This window comes from Diceros bicornis, chromosome 2 (assembly GCF_020826845.1).
Source record: "Diceros bicornis minor isolate mBicDic1 chromosome 2, mDicBic1.mat.cur, whole genome shotgun sequence".
Lineage (NCBI taxonomy): Eukaryota > Metazoa > Chordata > Mammalia > Perissodactyla > Rhinocerotidae > Diceros > Diceros bicornis.
Window position 1 is genome coordinate 42,264,728 of NC_080741.1, and position 20,384 is coordinate 42,285,111.

Genomic DNA, 20,384 nt, shown 5'->3' on the forward strand with positions numbered 1-20,384 from the left:
TGTGGCAATTAGGGGGATACTGCTCTGGACTTTGTTGGACACCTTTGTTGGACATTGCCTAGATGTATGTAAAAAAATCCAGAAGGCTCTATCTCTAGATTTTTGGTAAGGAGGAGAAACAGGGGCCTTTGTAGATGATGAACATCAAGAAGAAGAGAACAAAAGGCAGACTTTAATGATAATTGCTGAGGAAGGCTGGTTTGTCAGCCCTATGGTGAACAGTTAGAAAATTAGGGGTATTTTGAGGGGTTCAAATTCCTTCCTTCACAAGTTAGGGAATTGAAGTTGGTTTTGGAGCATTAATACAATGTTATCCCATTTCTATAGCCACAGGCTGATGAGTTCACAGTCAAAACAACATTCCACATAAAAATTCACTCATACCCACCCCTCCCTCTCCTGGTTCCCTCACTGCGCTTCCTTACTCAGCCTGGGTTTTTATCATATAGTTTTTGGATGCTGCCCTGCTTCTTCCTGGTTATTGCCATCACTCTCTGAACTTTAGGTAGCCCAGCCCTGCTTTCCCTCCAGGTCCTGGGCAGTGGCTTCTTTCTTCTTGATAGTGAGAATCTCCTGCTCCATCTCCTGCTTCTCTCTCTGTACTTCCAACTAAATTCTAATACCTACGGACCTCCATGCCACCAACCCAAGATACAAGCAGACCACATGGGGATCATTTCTCTCATCATATGATCAATCTCTCTCTGTTCTCTTACATACCAGAAAGCATTTTGCCCAAAGTAAATCTTCACTAACATTAGTTTTACATAAAATGGATTCCACAGTTTCTCATAAGAGCAGGTGAAGTTTTAGAGTCAGAAGTGTCTCCATGAATCGGTGTCACCTGAGTCTGTAAGACAGGTTGTAATCACAGACCCATAAAACAAGCACAGACATCAGAGCTTATTTAGTCCAACATGCCTAAATTACAAGTGAAGAAACTGACTCCCAGAGAGGGTAGATGATTTGCCCTGAGTCTCTCAGAGAAGCCGTGCTGGAAGACACACTTTCTGACCCAGTGTTTGAGAAACTTTCTATCATTAAGAACAATTTAATAATTTACATAATTCTGGAAGCAGTGAGGACAGGTTTGAGTGGTGAGAGACTGGCAGGAAAAACATACAGGAGGCCATTGTGAAAGTTCAGGAAAAAGTTGATGAGGGAATGGAATCTAATGCTGAAAAAGTAGAAATTCATCTGTTGTACTTAGAGTAAATTTCCTCACCTGCAAATGACACAAAGACCTACTTGCCTCATCCCTATATTTCCCAGGGAATAGACATTTGAGGCTGAGATAATACTGTGTACATCATGCAGAGGCATGAAAGGCGTCTTCAAGCAGTTCAGTATGGATGGAGTATAGGAGGTATGTAGGGGCAAAACAGGAAGTAAGGCCACTTCATGGAATTAGGATTTCCTTGCAAAGTGTGGAATAGATGTTCATTGTACCTAAGAACTCAGTCCATAGTAAGGTTCCAGAAGAGGGTCCAACACAGAGTGGAACTATTGAAAGACCAATACTAAAGGCAGTGCAAACACAACCACCCATATCTTCTGCCTGTGAACCAGAAGTGGTAATACAGTGGGCAATGGAGATCCATGATGGAGGCCATGTGGAGTCACCTGGAGCAGAGAAGAGCAAGGTGTCCCAAACTATGGCTGAGAGCAGCGCTAGGAACAAGGGGATAATGCTGAGGAAATGGGAGGTTCTGAGACTGGCTCACTGGGTGGAGCATATACTCATTCACAGAGTCTCGAAGGTGCTGTGCAGCACCAAAACCAACTCGCCACACACCGGACATTGTTAAGTGTTTAATCACAACCAACAGTGCTTCCAAGTGTGGTTTTTGGAATAAACTGAATCATTCCCATGCTTGGCATAGCCGCTTATGCATCAGCACAGACCATATAAGCACCACTTTCCCCCTTCCACTGATGTGTGTTAAAGATTTACTGAGCTATGCCCTACTCAGTATTTCATAAGATAACATGTTATCTTATTTAGTCATAATGCAGCTTTTTCTGATCATATTTTAGGTGAGAAAAAAATAAGGATCAGAGACTCACCCAAATGTTACACAGCTGGTATCTTGAGGATCTGAGATTCTGACACCCAAGCAAGCTCTACACTCAGCCCTCTTTTCCTAGTAAATCTCAGTGAACTGAAACTGCCTGATGTCCCCCTGCAGGGCTGGCGGGCCTTAAGGGTGTCTTCCGTCAGAGATGAGTGATTCCTGCTTTTGCTGCCCTCTCCCTCATGTAAGTGGCCAGGATGCTCCTACATGCTGTCTGGCCACTGGTGGCATTGGTGGTGAGTCACAGGGGATTTGTAGGGTAGTGGTATAACCCAGCTGCTCCACATTTCAAATCCAGGTAGGACAAGACCAAAAGTCCTATGCCACAGCTTCAGATGAGAATCTCTGTGTTGAGCAAAGCCCTGGTTCTCAATCCTTTCTTGCCAGGCTGCTGGTTTGTGCTGGATCTTGATTTCCCCCCAGGTGTGCTACATCATCCTTATTCATCTTAATAAAAAATAGTCATCATATTGAGTGCCTAATATGTGCTAGACACTGAATTAAGCACTTTAGATATATTTAATTTTCATAACAACCCTTTGAAATACATAGTTTTATTATCCAAGTTTTATAGAAGAAGAAATAAATCAGCTCAGAGACTTTAATAAGTTGCCCAAGCTTCCACAATTAGTAAGAAGTGAAACTGAGATTTGAACCCAGCAGTTTGGATCCTGCGTTTCTTGACTTCCATTTTGATCCTGGGCTTCTTGGTGTTGCCACCTTGCCTGACCCCAGACACTGACCACAGCTCTTCTTCCTGGTTTCAACTCAGTGACTCACAGGCAACATGGGTTCCTCAATCTCCAGTTATGGTCCTGTGGTTTTTGAACTGGTGATGTCCTTCAACTGGACACTTCCTGCCCCAGAAGTTTCCCGAGACTCACTAGCAACACTGCCCAAGTGTTCTGGGCTTGACTATTTGGAAAATGAACTAGCCCCTTGTTACAGCTGAGACCTACTCCAATATTGAAAGCCAAGACTAACCCAGTTCTAAAGCCAGGCATGCCTTGAATTGCTGTTTGCTGGGTGAATGTTTGTCTAGACTGTTTCCTACCTGTTAAAAGACCTGCTGAAATCCAAATAGAAAATATGGGTTTATTGTGATTTGTCTCAATCATATGTATTATTTAGGCTACTGGAGGCTGGAGTAACAAACACATTCACAACTGATTAGTGGCTCAAAAACAATCAAAATTTGTGCTTTGGCTTAGGTGACAATCCTGGACAGGTGTGTGGATCAGGTGGGCACCTCTCCTCCACCCAGTCGTTTAAGGACATAGGATGACAGAGGCTCTGCCATCCTCAGTACAGAGCTTCCAATCTCACTATTGTCATGTCCTTCTCAGTCAAGTAGAAGAAGGAAAGAGTATGGAAGATGCACAAGGAAGCTTTTCATGGACCACTGCCAGAAATAGCACATATCACTTCTAGTCACATCCCATTGGCTGAAATTCAAACACAGGGCCTTAACTGCAAGGGAGGCTGGGAAATGCAATCTAGTTGTGTGCCTAAGAAGAAGGAAACAGATTTTGGTGAAGAGTAAGTGTTCCTGCCACCCTCCACATATGATGAGTAATGGTCTGCACATTTGTATCTTAACTTTCATTTTCAGTTTGCTCTTTCGCATTTTCCTGGACTCAACTTTTATATATTTATAGCTTTCTACTCTATTGAGTGTGTTTATTCTTCAAGTCTTCTATAGAAGGTGGCAAAAAAGAAATTAAGTAAATGAGTAATTCTATAAAGAATGTAGTAGAAAATGACAAAGTATAAAATGACTTCTGTCTCTCCTATACATAGTTGGAAGAGAGAATGGGAAGACAGCAAGTTGTTTTGGTTTTGAGGAAAGACCTACATTTGCATAACGTATGCCAAGATTTTACAGGTCACAGGTTGCACCCTAGACATTGTTCACTTCTACACAGGTATCCCTATGTTTGTAATATGGGTAACCTGATACTCGTCATGTGATTGGGCACACTGAAGGTGTAGATGACTGGGGAATGTAGACATCCATGCTCACCTGGAATTCTAAGTATGGATTGTTTATGAAGACAGAGCAAATAAAAACCACTATATTTATAAGCTTTTTGTATAATTAAATGCAGAGTTTTTCTCATTTATCTTTAAATGTTATTCATCACTAATTAATGAATTTCATTCCACCGTCACACTTGAATAGAGATTTCTTGACTTGAATTTCATTAATAAAACTTGTCAAATTAATTATTGAAAATTCACATCATGGAATAATATATAATACTTGAAAATTGAGTAAAAGCTTTATTTGTTGTTACTGAATAATTTCCAAGACATATAAATCAAGAAGTAAAGTCCAGGGAAACTTGCAGGATATAGAGGTCTGGAGCAGAGAGCAAGTCCTGGTTTATATTCATAACAATCCCTGCTCATTTTCACTAGAAAAAAATGGTAAGACTGGTAGATGTGGATCATTTTTGGTCCCTTCCCAAAGATAAAGCCAACTCTTTTTTGAGAGCCACACAATTGGGTTTCCACTTAGGAAATCCTGGGAAAGAAAGGGTCGAAATAAATCTCTTTGAAGAAAAATACACCTGGAATTCCAATATGAACTTGTTTGTGTGAGACAATAAACTTCTCTTGTGTATCATAAGAAAGCAACAAGTGAGGGAGAAATCTATTAAACCTCATTTTAGCAAAACAAGAGACAGATAAGATCTAAGTTTCAAAAAATTAGGACTGCCAAAGGCAAGTGAAATAAGCTCAGAAGCTGCTTAGGGAAAGTGAGCAAAAAGGTGGCCTTACAACAGTGTATTTCAAAAATATACCTCCTATAGATAAGGATACTTGCTGAGTGAGGAACACACATCTCTTGCACATATCAAGAGCTGAGGATCTGGGCAGTTGGATAGAGACTGAGTGGAAACTACGTGGGGGTGGGAAAGAAAAGGCGATGAAAATGCATGGCGAATAGCAAGCAGTGGCAACTCTCAGACAATGCCAAAAAAAAAGAAACCCTGAATAACAAAAATATCTACCTCCTGCAAACAGTTAGGAAATTCCAACTAATTCACTGTTGAGAAAAATAAAAAGTAGCTGACCTAGCATCACGGAAAGATATAATAAAAAAATAATCAGCAAGACTTGTCAGCTAAAAGATACCAGAACAACTTGCAATGCGATAGATGAACATTCTAAGCAAATATTTTGTCTTGAGCTGAAAAAAAAAAGAGAAACCTTAAGAAATCAATTGCCCGTAGGAAGGAAGATTACCAAGCAGAAATACAAGAAACCAAGGGAGGAGAAACAATGTGAACTGTCAAAAAAAAAAGAAGAAAATAAAACACAATAACTCAGTACAAAGCAACCCTGCAACACCTTCGTTTATCTTTTAAGTAGTAAATTCCATCAGTCGATATTTGTAAGTGTTCCAGCCAGGGTCAAAACAGCCTCAGGCAGCCCCAAGGAAAGAGGGACAATTTACAGATCTGATATACTCCTGTCCTCCCCACAAATCTTCTAAAGAAGAAACACATAAAAAAATAAACAACTACAAGCCGCAAAACTTAAAAAAATGGAGAATATATAATATTTAATCATATGACAGAACAAAAGTGAAATATATTTGTTATATTACTAAATGTAAATGGCCTCAATTCACCTATTAAAAGAAAAAGATGCTCAGATTGATCACAAAGCAAACTACACAAGAAAAATATCTGAAAAAGAGTAATTCAGAAAGGCTGAAAATAAAAGGATGAGCAAAGGTATACCTGAAAAATGCCTCCCTTCACTAAAAAAGACCAGGAAGGTCACAATCTTAATACCAAACAAGAATGTTAGCTAATGTCCAAAAGTATTAAATGACACTAGTGTTCTATATATAATGCTAGTGTGCAATTGATACAAAAGTAATGAATATCTATGCACAAAATAACACAACATTAACATTTATTAAGATGAAATTACAGAATATGAAAGCAAATAAAGTTAACAAAATACAGTAGAAAATGACTTTAATTTACTTCTCTCAGTTGATAACAGAGCAAGTAGATAAAAAAAATAAGCAAAGATTTAGAAGTCTTAATAACACAATTAGTAAGATAGATGTAATTGATGTGCTTGGATCTATCATTCCTGAAAATATAGGTGACTATAGAAGATCAAGAAAATTGACCATTTCCCAAAGAAGACATAGAAATGGCCAACAGGTGCATGAAAAGATGCTCAATATCACTAATTGTCAGGGAAATGCAAATCAAAACCGCAATGAGCTATCACCTCACACCTGTTAGGATGTCTATTATCAAAAAGACAAGAGATACAAATGTTGGTGAGGATGTGGAGAGAAGGGAGCCCTTGTACACTGTTGGTGGGAAGGTAAACTGGTACAGCTACTATGGGAAACAGTATGGAGCATCCACAAGAAATTAAAAATAGAACTATCATATGATCCAGCAATCCCACTTCTGAATATATATCCAAAGGAAACAAAATCTTTCTCAAAGAGATATTTGTACTCCCCTGTTCATTGCAGCATTATTCGCAATAGCCAACACACTTAGGAAACAACCTAAGTGTCTGTTGATGGATGAAGGGATACAAAAAATGTGGTATATATACACAATGGAATATTATTCGGCCATAAAAAGAAGGAAATCCTGCCATTTGCAACAACGTGGATGAACCTGGAAGGCATTATGCTAAGTGAAATAAGTCAGGCAGAAAAAGGCAAACACTGTGTGGGATCACTTATGTGTGAAATCTAAAAAGAAAAACAAAATAAGTCGAACTCATAGAAACAATGGTGGTTGCCAGGGGCAGAGGGGGTGGGGGACATGGGAAGACGTTGGTCAGTACAAACTTTCAGTTATAAGATGAATAAGCTCTGGGGATCTAATGTACAGCACAGTGATTATATTTAATAATCCTGTCTTGTATATGCTTGAAATTTGCTAAGATAGTAGATCTTAAATGTTCTCACCAAAAAAAAGAGGGTAACTATGTGAGATGATAGATGTTAATTAACTTGATTGTGGGAATCATTTCACAATGTATACGTATATCAAATCATCACATTGTGTGCTTTAAATATATTGCAATTTCCTTTGTCAATTATACCTCAATAAAATTGGAAAAAAATCCTTAGTAATTCCACAATGCAAAAAAAAAAAGAAGAAGAAGAAGAAAAGAAAAAGAAATTAATAACAACAACAAAGCCCAGAAGGACATTTCCTCCTGGAAATTAAAAATACCACCACCATCAGATCTCTTCAAACAACTTTTTGGTCAAAGAGAAAATACAAACCAAAATTTGAATATTTTGAGAAAACAACAAAAACACTACAAATCATAAGGGATACAGCTAAAGCTGTGCTAAGATGAAAGTTAATAGCCTTACATTTTTATATCAATAAAAAAATAAATAATGAAAATAAATGAAATAAGCACCCTCCTCAAACGTTAAAATAAACAGCAAATAATCCAAAGAAATGCAGAAGAAAGGAATAATGAATATAAAGTTAGAAATTAACGAAGTAGAAAAACCTCAGTGGTTTCCTGAATGGTCCAATGAAAGCTTAAATAGTGATTGGGCCCCAGGCCAAAAGTGTGTTGCAAGTTTATATCTGAAGAAAAATAACAAGGTAATTCATATTGCCACTTGCCAACTGAAATTCCTTGCCAAGTGGCAACTTGCTGGATTGTGAAGAGAATGTGTTCAGTCAACAATATTTATCAAATTTGTTCCAGTGCTTTTCCAGAGCACCAATGATGCTGTGGGCTGAGAAAGGAATTCATTAAAAATCAAGGAACCTAGAAATACCTTTCCCAAAGGTATTTTACAAATGCTAGCCCTTCACCTCTCTCAATTATAAATAGATTGGTTCTGTGATTGAACAATTTTTGGGAAAAAACTATGTGTGATGGCTGATTTTATTTGTCAACTTGACTGGCCACGGGGTGCCCAGATTAAACATTATTTCTGAGCACGTCTGTGAGAATGTTTCTGGATGAGATTAGCAATTGAATTGGTGGACTCAGTAAAGCAGATTGCCCTCCCCAATTGGGCATCATCCAATTTGTTGAAGGCCTGAAAAGAACTAAAGGTAGAGAAAGGAGAAAATTGCCTCCTTTTGTTCTGCCTCACTGTTGAGCTGGGATGTCTCATCTCATCTTCTCCTGCCCTCAGACTTGGATTTACATGGTCTGCTCAGGCCATTGGACTCAGACTGAATTACACCACCGGCTTTCCTGGGTCTTCAGCTTGCAGACAGCAGATCTTGGTACTTCTCAGCCCCTATAATTGTGCAAGCCAATTCTTCATAATTAATCTCCTTTTATACATATGTGTCTTATTGGTTCTATTTCTCTGGAGAACCCTAATCAACTACGTATTGTATTCTATTTATGGAGAGTAACAATACCCATTAGCATGTTAGAAACCCTGAGAAGGATGCTATTTTTTTAAGAAAAGAGGTTTCTACAGTATTTCCCAAGCTGATTTGACCACAGAATCCTTTTTACACATAACATCTCTTAATACTCCATGGAGCACATGTTGGGATATGTTGTTTTAGAGTTTACTCATTTTATAAGAGTTGATTAGAATGATGCAAAATATTGTTTAAAAAGTACTGGTGATAAGTGTTTGCTCGGTGGTCAACTTTCCATAAGTGTTAGTAACAATTTATTTTAATTGTCTAACATAACCTTGAAAAGCTACTTTGTGAGTTCTCCTCTCCAGGAAGGAAAGGTTGTCTTTCTGCCAAATTCTTTCTTAAGGTGTTGATATCATTTGGAAGACAGTGAAAATTTACTGACCCTTGCTGATGACTATAATATTTGTAGCTAAAATGTGACTTAGAAGGAAAAGATTAGAAACAAAAAGAGCTCTTAGTAACTGAACATTGAGGATGAATATAAGAGTCTCTAAATAAAGCTAGATTTACTTACAGATTGTAAATAAAGTCATAGAAGCCAAATATTAAGTCTTACAAATACTTTCTCTTTTATATTATAAAGTAGAAATTCTGCGAGCAACTACCCAAAGCCAAAGGCATCATCTCCAAGAGCATTTGGACCAGGTGAGCCAGCAAAGGCCTGGGGCACATCACTGGGAAAGGGAACAGACTCCTATCCTGCTCCTGACCCTTGGAACATGTGCAATGTTTCTAATCCCAGAGAGGCTCCTCAACTTTCTTGTTCTTACAGCTCTGTGTGCAGCTCTTAGACGCTATCCTTATGCAAATACACCAGGTGAAGTGGAGAGAGGAGCTATCCAGGGTACTGAGATCAGATAGGATTGCTTTGGTTCTGACCCATGGATTATTTGGTCATTTCTAAAGATTATACACCAACACAATGCTACTAATATACTTCCTATGGGCTGTGAAGTTGCCTTGTTTCTCATCAATGGTGGGCAGCTTTCAGGGTGGTGTGAAGACTATGTGGACTTTGGAATCAAACAGTTGAGGGATTGGTCCCAACACCATCACTTTCATCTGTGAGATCCTGAGCACATTGCTTCTCTGAGCCTCAGTGTCCTCATGGGTATAATGGAAAATACTGTTATCCAATAGAGGATGATTGAAAGGATTAGAAGTAATGAATGTAAAGTGTTTAGCACAGGTCCTGATATCTAGTAGGTGCACAAAAAATAACTAGATAGTAATAATTATTATTATTTATGCATTCATTTATTTATATAACCAATGTTTATAGAGCACCTTCTTTGCACAAGGGATCTGGGGGACAGAGATGACTAAGATATGCTTCCTGACTTCTAGGAAGTTTCATTTTAGTCCGGGAGATATAATTTAACTGTTTTACTCAGGCTCCAAATCACTTTGGATCCAAATTGCTTACTTGGGATCCAAATCACTTATTTGTACAGTGGTGGGGTATATTCAATGCCCATTCAATGGAAGAAAGTCTCTTGGGGCCGGCCCCATGGCTTGGCGGTTGGGTGTGCGTGCTCCGCTGCTGGTGGCCTGGGTCGGATCCTGATCTCGCACCGACGCACCGCTTCGCCGGCCATGCTGGGGCCGCGTCCCACATACAGCAACTGGAAGGATGTGCAACTATGACATACAACTATCTGCCGGGGCTTTGGGGGAAAAATAAATAAATAAAATCATAAAAAAAAAAGAAAGTCTTTGTTCTCAACAGAAATTCCGACCCTAAGCTTGTGATTATTTACATTCTGCTCTAGGCTATTAAGCCAAGTTAGACAGAAAACATCCATTGGTAGCACATTTTTGGATTGAAAGTCATCAATAGCCTATGTAGTTAGAGAAATAACTGGAGATGCTGTTTTACTGGTTTGTGGCAGAGTATAACTCAGAGTGATATTGTGGAATAAATGGAAAAGGCACAATCTTAGAGGTCAATTACTATCTATGGGGATCAGGTTATGAATCTGTATATTGAGCTCAGGGTATGTATGTTCTCTGTCTCTCTCTGAGAATTGCTGTTAGGATCCAACCAAATGTGATAGTAAATGTGAAATGTAAAATGTAGTATCAGTAGTGTTGATATTACTTTTATTGAATATATTTTTATATTTTATATTATTTGTGTATGATACTTTTAAAAATCAGTGATCACAGATCTCAGTTTTCTTGTATTCTTCACTATCAACATGACTTGACAACTTATTGGTCAAAACCATCCATGATGGCAGGCAGACTGATGCTTCAAGGAGAACTGCCCTACACTGTTACTGACTGTGTAACAGCAAGATCCATTTTTTACAGTCGTCTCCCCTTATTTGCAGGGGATGTGTTCCAAGACTCCCAGTGGATGCCTGAAACCGTAGATAATACCAACCATAGATATACCCTATACACACTATATTTTTTTCCTAACTAATGGGCTAACTGGCAGATAGTGTATACAGCATGGATATGCTGGCCAAAGGAACGATTCATATCCTGGGTGGGACTGAGCAGGACAGCACAAGATTTCATCACGCTATTCAGAACACGCACAATTTAAAACTTATGAATTGTTTATTTCTGGAATTTTCCATTTAATATTTTAGGACCGCAGTTGACCACTGGTAACTGAAATCACAGCAAGCAAAATCACAGATAAGGGGGGACCACTGTATTATCGTGTTTTTTAAAAACACCTTGAAATCAAGCATATTAGAGTTCCAGAGAAAGAGAGCCAACAGGTTGCATATATATATATATATATACACATACACATGAATGGCTCACATGATTATAGAGACTGAGAAGTCCCAAGATCTGCAGCTGCAAGCTGGAGACCCAGGAGAGCTGATGGTGTAGTTCTAGTCTGAGTCAGAAGAACTGAGAACTAAGAGAGCCAACAGTCCAAAAGCTGGCAGGCTCAAGACCCAAGAAGAGCCAATGTTTCAGTTCATCTCTGAAGATGGGAAAAACTGATGTCCTAGCTCAAGCACACAGGCGAGTGGAGTTGCCTTGTACTTGAGAAAAAGAGTCAGCCTTTTTCTTTTATACGGACCTTCAACTGATTGGATGAGAGCCATCCACCTTAGGGAAGACAATCTACTTTACTCAGTCTACTGATTCAAATACTAATCGCATCCAAAAACACACTCACAGACACACTCAAAATAATGTTTGACCAAATAGCTGGGCACCTTATGGCTCCATCAAGCTGACACATAATATTAATCATTACATCAAGTAAGTTCTGTTTTCACTTATGCCGATATGGTTTTCAGAGGTGGGAATATCATGGTTTTCTAGAACCTGTAAATTGAAAGGGGATACAGATGATCTAGTTACAAAGGCAAATGACTCATTAACCAATAATAATAAAGGAAGTCCTCAGTTCTAAAAGAACAGAGGTATTTCATTTTCCCAAGAATCTGCTGTCCAAATAAATAGCCATTAGAGGGAGCTCTGGTTGCAGCTTAGAAACAAAATTATTCTCCATGAATTGATAATGTTAACTTGGAATTCCAAGTTTCCATGTTTTAATGGAGACACAGAGAATACATACTTTTTAAAAAACTAAAATAAAGAATAGTAAGTATTCTTTAACATCACCCTTTTGTATATCTGAACTTAGTGAGACCAAACTTGTTTCACGGGGTACAGGAGCCAAATGATACAGAGAGGAAGCTGGGTGGAATGGGACGGTGCTGGGCTTGAATCCCAGCCAAGTGATGAAGCCACTGTGCGCCCTTGAGTCAGTCGCTTCCCCTCTCTCTTGGCCTATTTCTTCTCCTGAACAATGAAGAAGATGACAGAGATTAGTGTTTATCACACTTTGGTGTCTGTGGATGGGATAATTCTGGAAGAATTTAAAAATTTTTCTTTTTTCAAAAGATAACCTTCTTGAAAATGTTATGCTCTCAAAAGCTGACGGTCTTGAAAGGATTATTTTAACTGTATTCTCAGTCATGTGGATGATATATACACATCAAAACAAGTTTCCGCCATGCAGTTTCTGAGCTGTGTTGACGATTATGTTGGTACCAAGTAATCCCCGTCTTGAAGTGACAGCGCTGAACTTTTAATATGTTGCTAAGCCTCTCTGGATGACTTTAGGTTGATGTTGTCAAAATGACAATAGTTGACGTATAATTACCATTGTACTCATGCTATAAAGACAAATTTTCTCTTCAGCAGAGATAATATGCAATGGAAGGCATTGTCATAGAAGAAGGCTTTAGAGTCATAAGTCATTTAGCAAACTGAGATTCTGATTTGACACAATAAAAATTATTGCAGAAGAGGAATGTACTTTGCTTTCATTTCATTTCTTTCACTTCTTGGGCTAATGAGAAGAGAATAGGACAATATTACGTAACTAATGCATCCATGCAAGTGAAAGCCGCATGACAATATGCTGTGCTGAATAAGCCGCATACAATGAAGAGTTTGGTGGTGGTTTGAGAAGAGAAAGAAGTAGGAGAATTGAGGCCTCACTCAACGCCTTGTGTGATAGACAAGCTGAACTCAAAAGACTTAGATCACAGCAGGCAGAAATATACTCATGGAAAGTAAAGGCCTGTGCAGATCTTGTTTTTGTGCAATCAACTCAAAACAACTTAGTAGCAGTAGCTATGAAGATTTTAAATGCATTCTCACTATTTTAGATTGTACAATTTTATTGATTGGTTAATTAGAATAATGGATCATTGTTAAATGAAAAAATAGCAATGACTCAGCGTGCTCCAAAACAAAAGTAAAACAGGCCAACAAGTAAAAACGGCTAAACAACCTCACAAATACATTTTTCTATTATTAAACCAATATCAATGTTTTAGCTTAGCAAAACAGCATCATCCATTACATTAAACTTGTTAATTTGAATGAAAGCAGTTTTGTAGTTTTGCTTTTGGTATTATCCAGAACATACATCATGTGAAGAAGAGGATGCTAATCAGGTCTTCACTTTCATATCAAGAGTCCACTTGGCATGGCCTCCGGGAGTCTCTGCTCTCTGGTCTTAGTACTCTTCCTGCTCCTGCAAGTCCTAGAACCTGGCTAGATGAAAGGAAAAGAGGAAATACTGGGGTCAGCAGGAAAGTTCTCCAAAGTGGTTAATCCATTTACAGATCACTGGGAATGGATTGTTTTAATACTAACTAGGGCGTTCAGGTATTTCCTGCTGAATTCCATAGACGACAGCTGAAGGTGTTTTGCTGGCAAATATAGCTTTAAGCTCCTCTTGCTAGGTTGGCCCTAATTCAACAAAGTCTGGACTCACAAAAGGAGGCTAAGAGGACATGCAGGAATGTATCAAGAGAACTTTGGAATTAGAGGAAGAGCTTTGCATACTTAAGTGTTTGCATACTTTGCATTCTTAAGTGTTGTAATGGTTTGGGACCAAAAGGGAAAGGACAAATGTAGGGGGTCAGTTTACTGGGACTTCCCACATGTTGTCATTTACATTTTAGGAGGAGAGTTTCTTTCTCTTTCACTGGCTTTATTCTTTTCCATTCTAACCCTTATTGAGATATTTACATTGAATTTTTGCTAAGAGAGGCAATCAAGCTTATCAAGAGTGTTTTTATTTGTCTCATAGAATCTCCACTCTACTCCTCCCAGAAAGAAGTTGAGATTAGGTCTTCCCAGTCCTCATCAAGGGATTGTGCTAAAATGGAACTGGGTTCCTATGGAGGGAGCAGTTGGGTAGTAAAAGAAGTAGGAGGAGACCAAGGGAGAAGAGGCTTTGGTACCCAACTGAGATGAATACTGGTTGGATTGAATGTGGGCAGAGAAGAAAAGTAAAGAACATTTTGCTCCATCTTCAGAACTCTGAGGGTATTCATGTGATATTGAATTTTTTTGGAACACAGTGACAGATTTATGGGAATGTGGAGTTATTTAAGTTTTGCAACAATACTGTGAGGTAGGGATTATCCTATCCACTTTAGAGTTGAGGAAACTGAGCCTTAAAAAGGTTAGGTGATTTGCCGAAGGTCATAAAATTTGCAAGTGGCAGGGCTAGACTTCAACACCAAAACTACCTGATACCCACACTGGTGCTCTTTTCACCACACCGCCTTGTCTCCCCTATTCTCTACCTCTCCCTCCCAAACTCTCCATCTGCCTTCCTCTCTCTTACCTGGATCCATTCTGACTGATGAGGCACATGTAAGAGATGCAGAGTTTGGGCACAACCTGGAACTCTGTGCCTGGGAGATGCTAACAGCAGTCAAAATCTATAACCCCCAGGTCTATAGCAACATCCTCTGCTCTACTCCACACCTCCTGAATCAGAGTCTCCATTTTAGCAAGATCCCTGGGTAGCTAGAATGAGTATTAAAAGTTTGAGAAGTCTGCTCAAACCTACTTAGGCAACCTATTATGTGATGATACAAATTTTACGGCTCTATTATCAGCTTATTTTAAAAATAGAAAAGACCACCAGTTTAAAAGCTTACCATCTCAATTAAGGAACACAATGGAGTGGGTTCATTTCCATAAAAGGGCACAAGGCAGTGTGGAAGCTAATGGACTTTCATGGAGAAGATCTGGATCACTGTTCATTGAACACCTTCTATATATGCTGGGCACATACTTAACCTGATTTACTCTTCACAAAATCCTTCTGAGATCCATAAGCCTCCATTTGCAGGCAAGGAAACTGGGGCATAGAGAGGCCAAGTGAACTTAATCTCATTTACTCCTCACAAAATCCTTGTGAGATCCATAAACCTCCATTTGCAGGCAAGGAAACTGAGGCATAGAGAGGCCAAGTGACTTGCTCAAGTTCCCACGTTTGCTCAGTGCCAAGGTTGGAACTTGAGTCCCAGTCTTTAGGCTCCAGGCCAGCTCTCTTCTGACTAGTAGGCAGGTCCTCATGGGAGTTCACCCCAGAGAAGATGGGAAGAGCAGATGCCCCTAACTTCTGCTGACTCACAGGAAGCAGGAATCATAGGCTCAAAAGTGAAACTCACCCCATGTCACATGGCAAGGCAGCAAACACCAGATTCTATGGCTGAGCTGACAAGAGCCAGAGGCCCATGGGTAGGTGAAAGCCATTCTATCTTTTAATGTGATTTGGAGATGTTTATGCTTAGGGATAAAGTAAATTCTTCTATGTCACCAGGAAGAAGCAGCCCTCATAATAAACATCAGATACACTGGGATCTCCAAAGTCTTTAGGACTTTTAAGAAGTGATCAAATATTTCAGATTTCTGGTAATATACAACGGATCTAGAAAAATGTAGCTTTAGGCTTTTGATTAAATATGGCAAAGTGAACACACATATTTATCTCCTTTCTCCCATGAAGCCCCAGTAAAACAACTGTAAAGGAATAATAAATAAAATGAGTGTAAATGAAGCAACTTTTACGTTTAGGAAAACATCTTGATGGGTTTTAGGGTTGTGAAATGTGAGGACTCAGATAAGTAGAACAGAAGGATATTTGATTGCTCTGAGAAATAAAGCAACAAATTTAGGAATTGCCCTCTGACAAAGAGGGTTGGGGCCTGGGGACTAGAAGAAGCACCGAGATGGAGAAAATCTTGACAAGAAGGATACTGGTAAGTAGTGTCTCAGGGAAAAGGCATCACCCATACGGATTGTGGTGGGCATGAGTGAGGAAAGTATAATATCGAATATTCTATTCTTGATGTTTCCTGTCCCCTGCTCTGTTTGAGTCATCTTTCATTTTTCTCAGTTAATCACTTAAAGCCTGTAATACACATTAGGTTGGTGTTGGAGCTCTGGGAAATGAGGAGGAGGGGCTTAGCTGCCCTAAGAACAAAGCAGGGAGGAGGGAGGGCAAGAAGGTTGGGGAGAGGTAGGGTGACCGGAAGTCAACAGGACAGGCTCTTAGAGGAAGAGGGAGCTGAGTGTAGGAAAACGTCCTCTCTCTGACTCCTTACCACCATAATTCCAGAATCTTCAGTCAGTGGTAAAGACCTGTTATACACACCTGTTTGGGCTAACGATGCTCTGAGGAATGGAGGAAAAATGGCTTTTCCTTGTTTGGGGCAAAGGGAGGTGGGCAGAGAAGGCAAGACAATAAACAGGATTATCAGCAGGAGAAATTTGGAATGAGTGGTGGTTATCCCACCTTTACTATGAAAATTTGTGGCTGGAAGACTTGAGGATACTTAGGCTACAGAAAGAAGGTCTCATTTAATTCATTTAGTTTAATGATTTAATTCTCACTTAATCTTGTGAGATTAATTTTTATTTTCCCAATTTTACAAATAAGAAAACTGAGGTTAGTGAGTTTCAATATCTTGCCCAGTGTAGTGTAGCTACAAAGTGGCTGAGGAAAAATTTGAATCCAACTATGCATTACTCAAAAGTTATCTACAATTCATATTCTGATTTTATTCATTTAAAACATTTGCATCTGGAAGGCCTTTCGACCATCATAAAATTGTACATTTTAAAGGCAACATTAATGGGCTCCCAAATCCTTCCTTTCCACTTTTGCTTTCTTTGACCTTGCCCTCCTTGGCAGATAGAGGCAGGGGCTGGAGTGAGGAATTTCAAATTGAAGCATGATCCTATAAATATTCTCTGTCTTTAGTTTTCCCCTTTGGCTTGTGAAATTGGGGCAACCCAGTATAAGGTGAGTAGGCGGGAGGGTTCCAAGACAGATGCCATCTCTTTGTGTCTTAAATAATTGCACTACCTTGGGCTTCCAGAGCTTTTGGTCAGATGGGTGTAGAGCCCTTGGTCAAGTAGGTCAAATATTCTTGTGTGTGTGTGTGTCTTTCTATTTAGACCGAGCTCTAGGAGGAAGAGCAAGGATCACGTGAGGTTCATTTCTTAATTTCCCACAGATCAAACCCAGAGCTGTGTACATTCTCTGTGAACAACAAACACTTGTTGGCATCGCATTGGGTTGAACTCTGCTTCCTTATAGATAAGTCCATCTGCCATTTCCTCAGAGCCTACTTAAAAATGGATGGGAAATAAGACTCCAGTCCATAAAGGCTTAATAACAATTCTTTCCATAAACTTAAAAAAATAACCCACAAAAATTTGCATGCAGGGACACCTTGACACACTTAATTCTCTGCACAGAATAAACTTATTCTGGAGCCTTCTCTAGATCTCTACTTTGCCATGGCACCATTTACTCTATCCACAGCAATGAGATCTGTTGGATGGGCAAGACAAGTTGAGTACAGCTGCATGGTGGGTTGGTCTGGCTCAGGTTATCCAGACGAAGCATAATCTCTTAATAACCATGTCGTCACTCTTGTTCTGCCCTACAAGATTATGCTAAGGAAATTCAGTATCTCCTTGGCCCCTCACCCTACATGGGGAAATCAATCCACATGATTAGCCTGGAAGCAAAACATGTGCAAGTGATTTCCTGACACCAGCACAGCTGGCTTTGACCACTCTTTGAGGCTTGGTTGGGATTTCACCTGCTAGTTTTTCATTTGCTTCGGCCAAAGCCTACCTTGTGCAAAACAATCATCTCAAAGCTTTCCTCCAAGAACCAGCAATAGAAGGAACTTCCACCTTCCTCCTAAAATATTAGAGTACACTACTTAAATGTTTTTTATTTCCAGGGGCAATGATTGTTTATACATGAGTTCACTGCCCCATAAACTTGACTCAAGTACTACTTAGCTAAATTCTCATGTTAACTAGGATGAAATTAGAGACAGAAATATCTCATGAAAAACTTAAGAAGCTATTTTATTAGTGTCTCCAATATTTGGTTACACTGTCCTCAAACTGAACAGTTTGTACTGAAAACCTTCACAAGTAGGAGATGTCAGTCAAAACCTCTAATGTTGCAAACATGATATTAATTTCCACAAGAGAAAAAGTCAACTCTTGAAGAGGAAAATTCAGAGGGAGAAGAATAGGAGAGAAAAATTCTTCCTTGAGGCTTGACTGAGCTCTACAGACCCCAGACCACAGCATGAACACTTGTTCTGATTCAATCAGTGATGAATTTGAACTTATATTGCAGTGAAGTCAGCTGTCACCTCCCCGGCCATAATCAGCAGGAAATTCATGGGATAGATCTTACACACGGCGGCCATTTTATCCCCAGAAAGAAATTCTATTCTCTACCCCAAGAGAAGACATTCATCCAAGTCTTTGCAATGAGGAAGGGCACACATTCCCTCCACCTCAGTTTTGATGTTCAGGAAAATGCATGAATCCATGGGGAAGGGGTAGAGATGATCATGTAACCGGGTGAGATTCAGCTCAATTGCCCCACCACATGGTCCAGACTCTGTGGGACTCACTCCGGCAGATGTCTCCACCGGGACCTACTGATAGGATGAGTGTGTGTTCTCTCCATGCCTGCAACTGAGGTTTGGGTATTATCTTCTGTTGTTTCTCACCCAAGGATGAAGTGGCTCAAAGATAACAGAAACCATAGTGTTTATGACTTGTCAGGAGGAGCCCCCCCAAATTGTTTCCCCACTGTCAGCACTTTGGGAGCCAGGCTGGGGCTCTGAGCCTGTTACTCCTCTGCTTAAAACCTTTCTGAGATTCCCAGCATGACAGGATAGACCTTCACACATCCAGGTGTCCTCTGTGGCCTGGCTTCTGTCTACCTCTCCAGCCCTATCTCCCCCATCTCTCACTCTACAATTAACCCTCCGACCATACCAAATGGCACAAGCTAGGCTACTCTTGCCCCTGGGTTGTCTTCATGTCATCTGCTAAGTCTAAAAAGGCCTCCCTCATCCTGCAGTCTCCTATCCTGCTTCACACCTACTCAGCCTTTGAGACACAGCTCTGGTTCCTTCACCTCCCGTTGCAGGGGATTAGGAGGTGCTTCCTCTCTGCCCTTATAATACTCTGAGCCCAGAGAAAAGAGCTCTGTGCTTGAGTTATAGAAGGAGCCTATCACTCCTACCTCATTCCTTTCAGTTCAATATCTTGGGCCTGATTCCTTCCAGACTTTCTTAAAGAGGGTGGACCTGACTTCTCAGATAACAACCCATGTGCACCTGACCAGACCTTGCTTTCCCAATGCCCTCAAGGCTGTGTCCCATCCTCAGAGTTAGGTAGGGGCAGGCCAACTGGACAGTTGCCTTATGCACAAACATCACTGGGAGCTTAACAAGCAATTGAAAAGGAAGAAGTATGCAGATTACAGTTTGAAAAGGGAGTGAGATCTGCACTAGGCTCTCACATAAGGCCAACAGAAATGGTGGATTGGGTTACCTACAGAGCTTTCGTTTCATTAAATAAGGTATGTATATTTGTGTCATCAGCTGCATTTCTCAGGACCAATGAAGACAGGCTGAGGCTGCCAATCCTATCCCCCTTCTCTGCCCTGCTCTCATGATCAGTCTGTCCTCTGTGCACATATTGAATAAATATTTAAAGAATATTCTTTTGAAGGGGTACCAAGTTATATGCCTGTGTCCAGCCCTTTCTGCTCACCCCCTGGGACTGGATCATCCATAGAGACTGGTCCATGGCCAAAATAGCTCTGAAGGTTTTTTTTCCTGACCCCTCAGCCTTGGTTGCTGTGACTTGCCAGCCACCCCACTCCCCATCTGTCCTGTTTCTTCAGTTGCCCTTTTCCCTTTTCCTCAACCACCTGCTTCACTCCCACCCCCTCCACGTTGAGGTTTTCCTTAATACTCCACCATAGGAGGCATTTTTGACAAGAGTGACTCATTTCTCTCCGGAGCTCAGCCCCAAACCCCAGAAGACTGGAAAGTTTTTCCCGTGGTAGTCTGATAACGGGTAACACGGGTAACAAAGCCTTTTATCTCTGATATAGGTGTAGAGACTTGGGACATTGGAGGGTAATTCTGTTAAGAATTCTGTTAAGAAGCAACATTAGGCCCACAAAGTCCCACTGAAACAACACCTGAAGCTGGCAGGGAAGTTTTCTTTGAGGATTCTTTAAGGCTAGCAT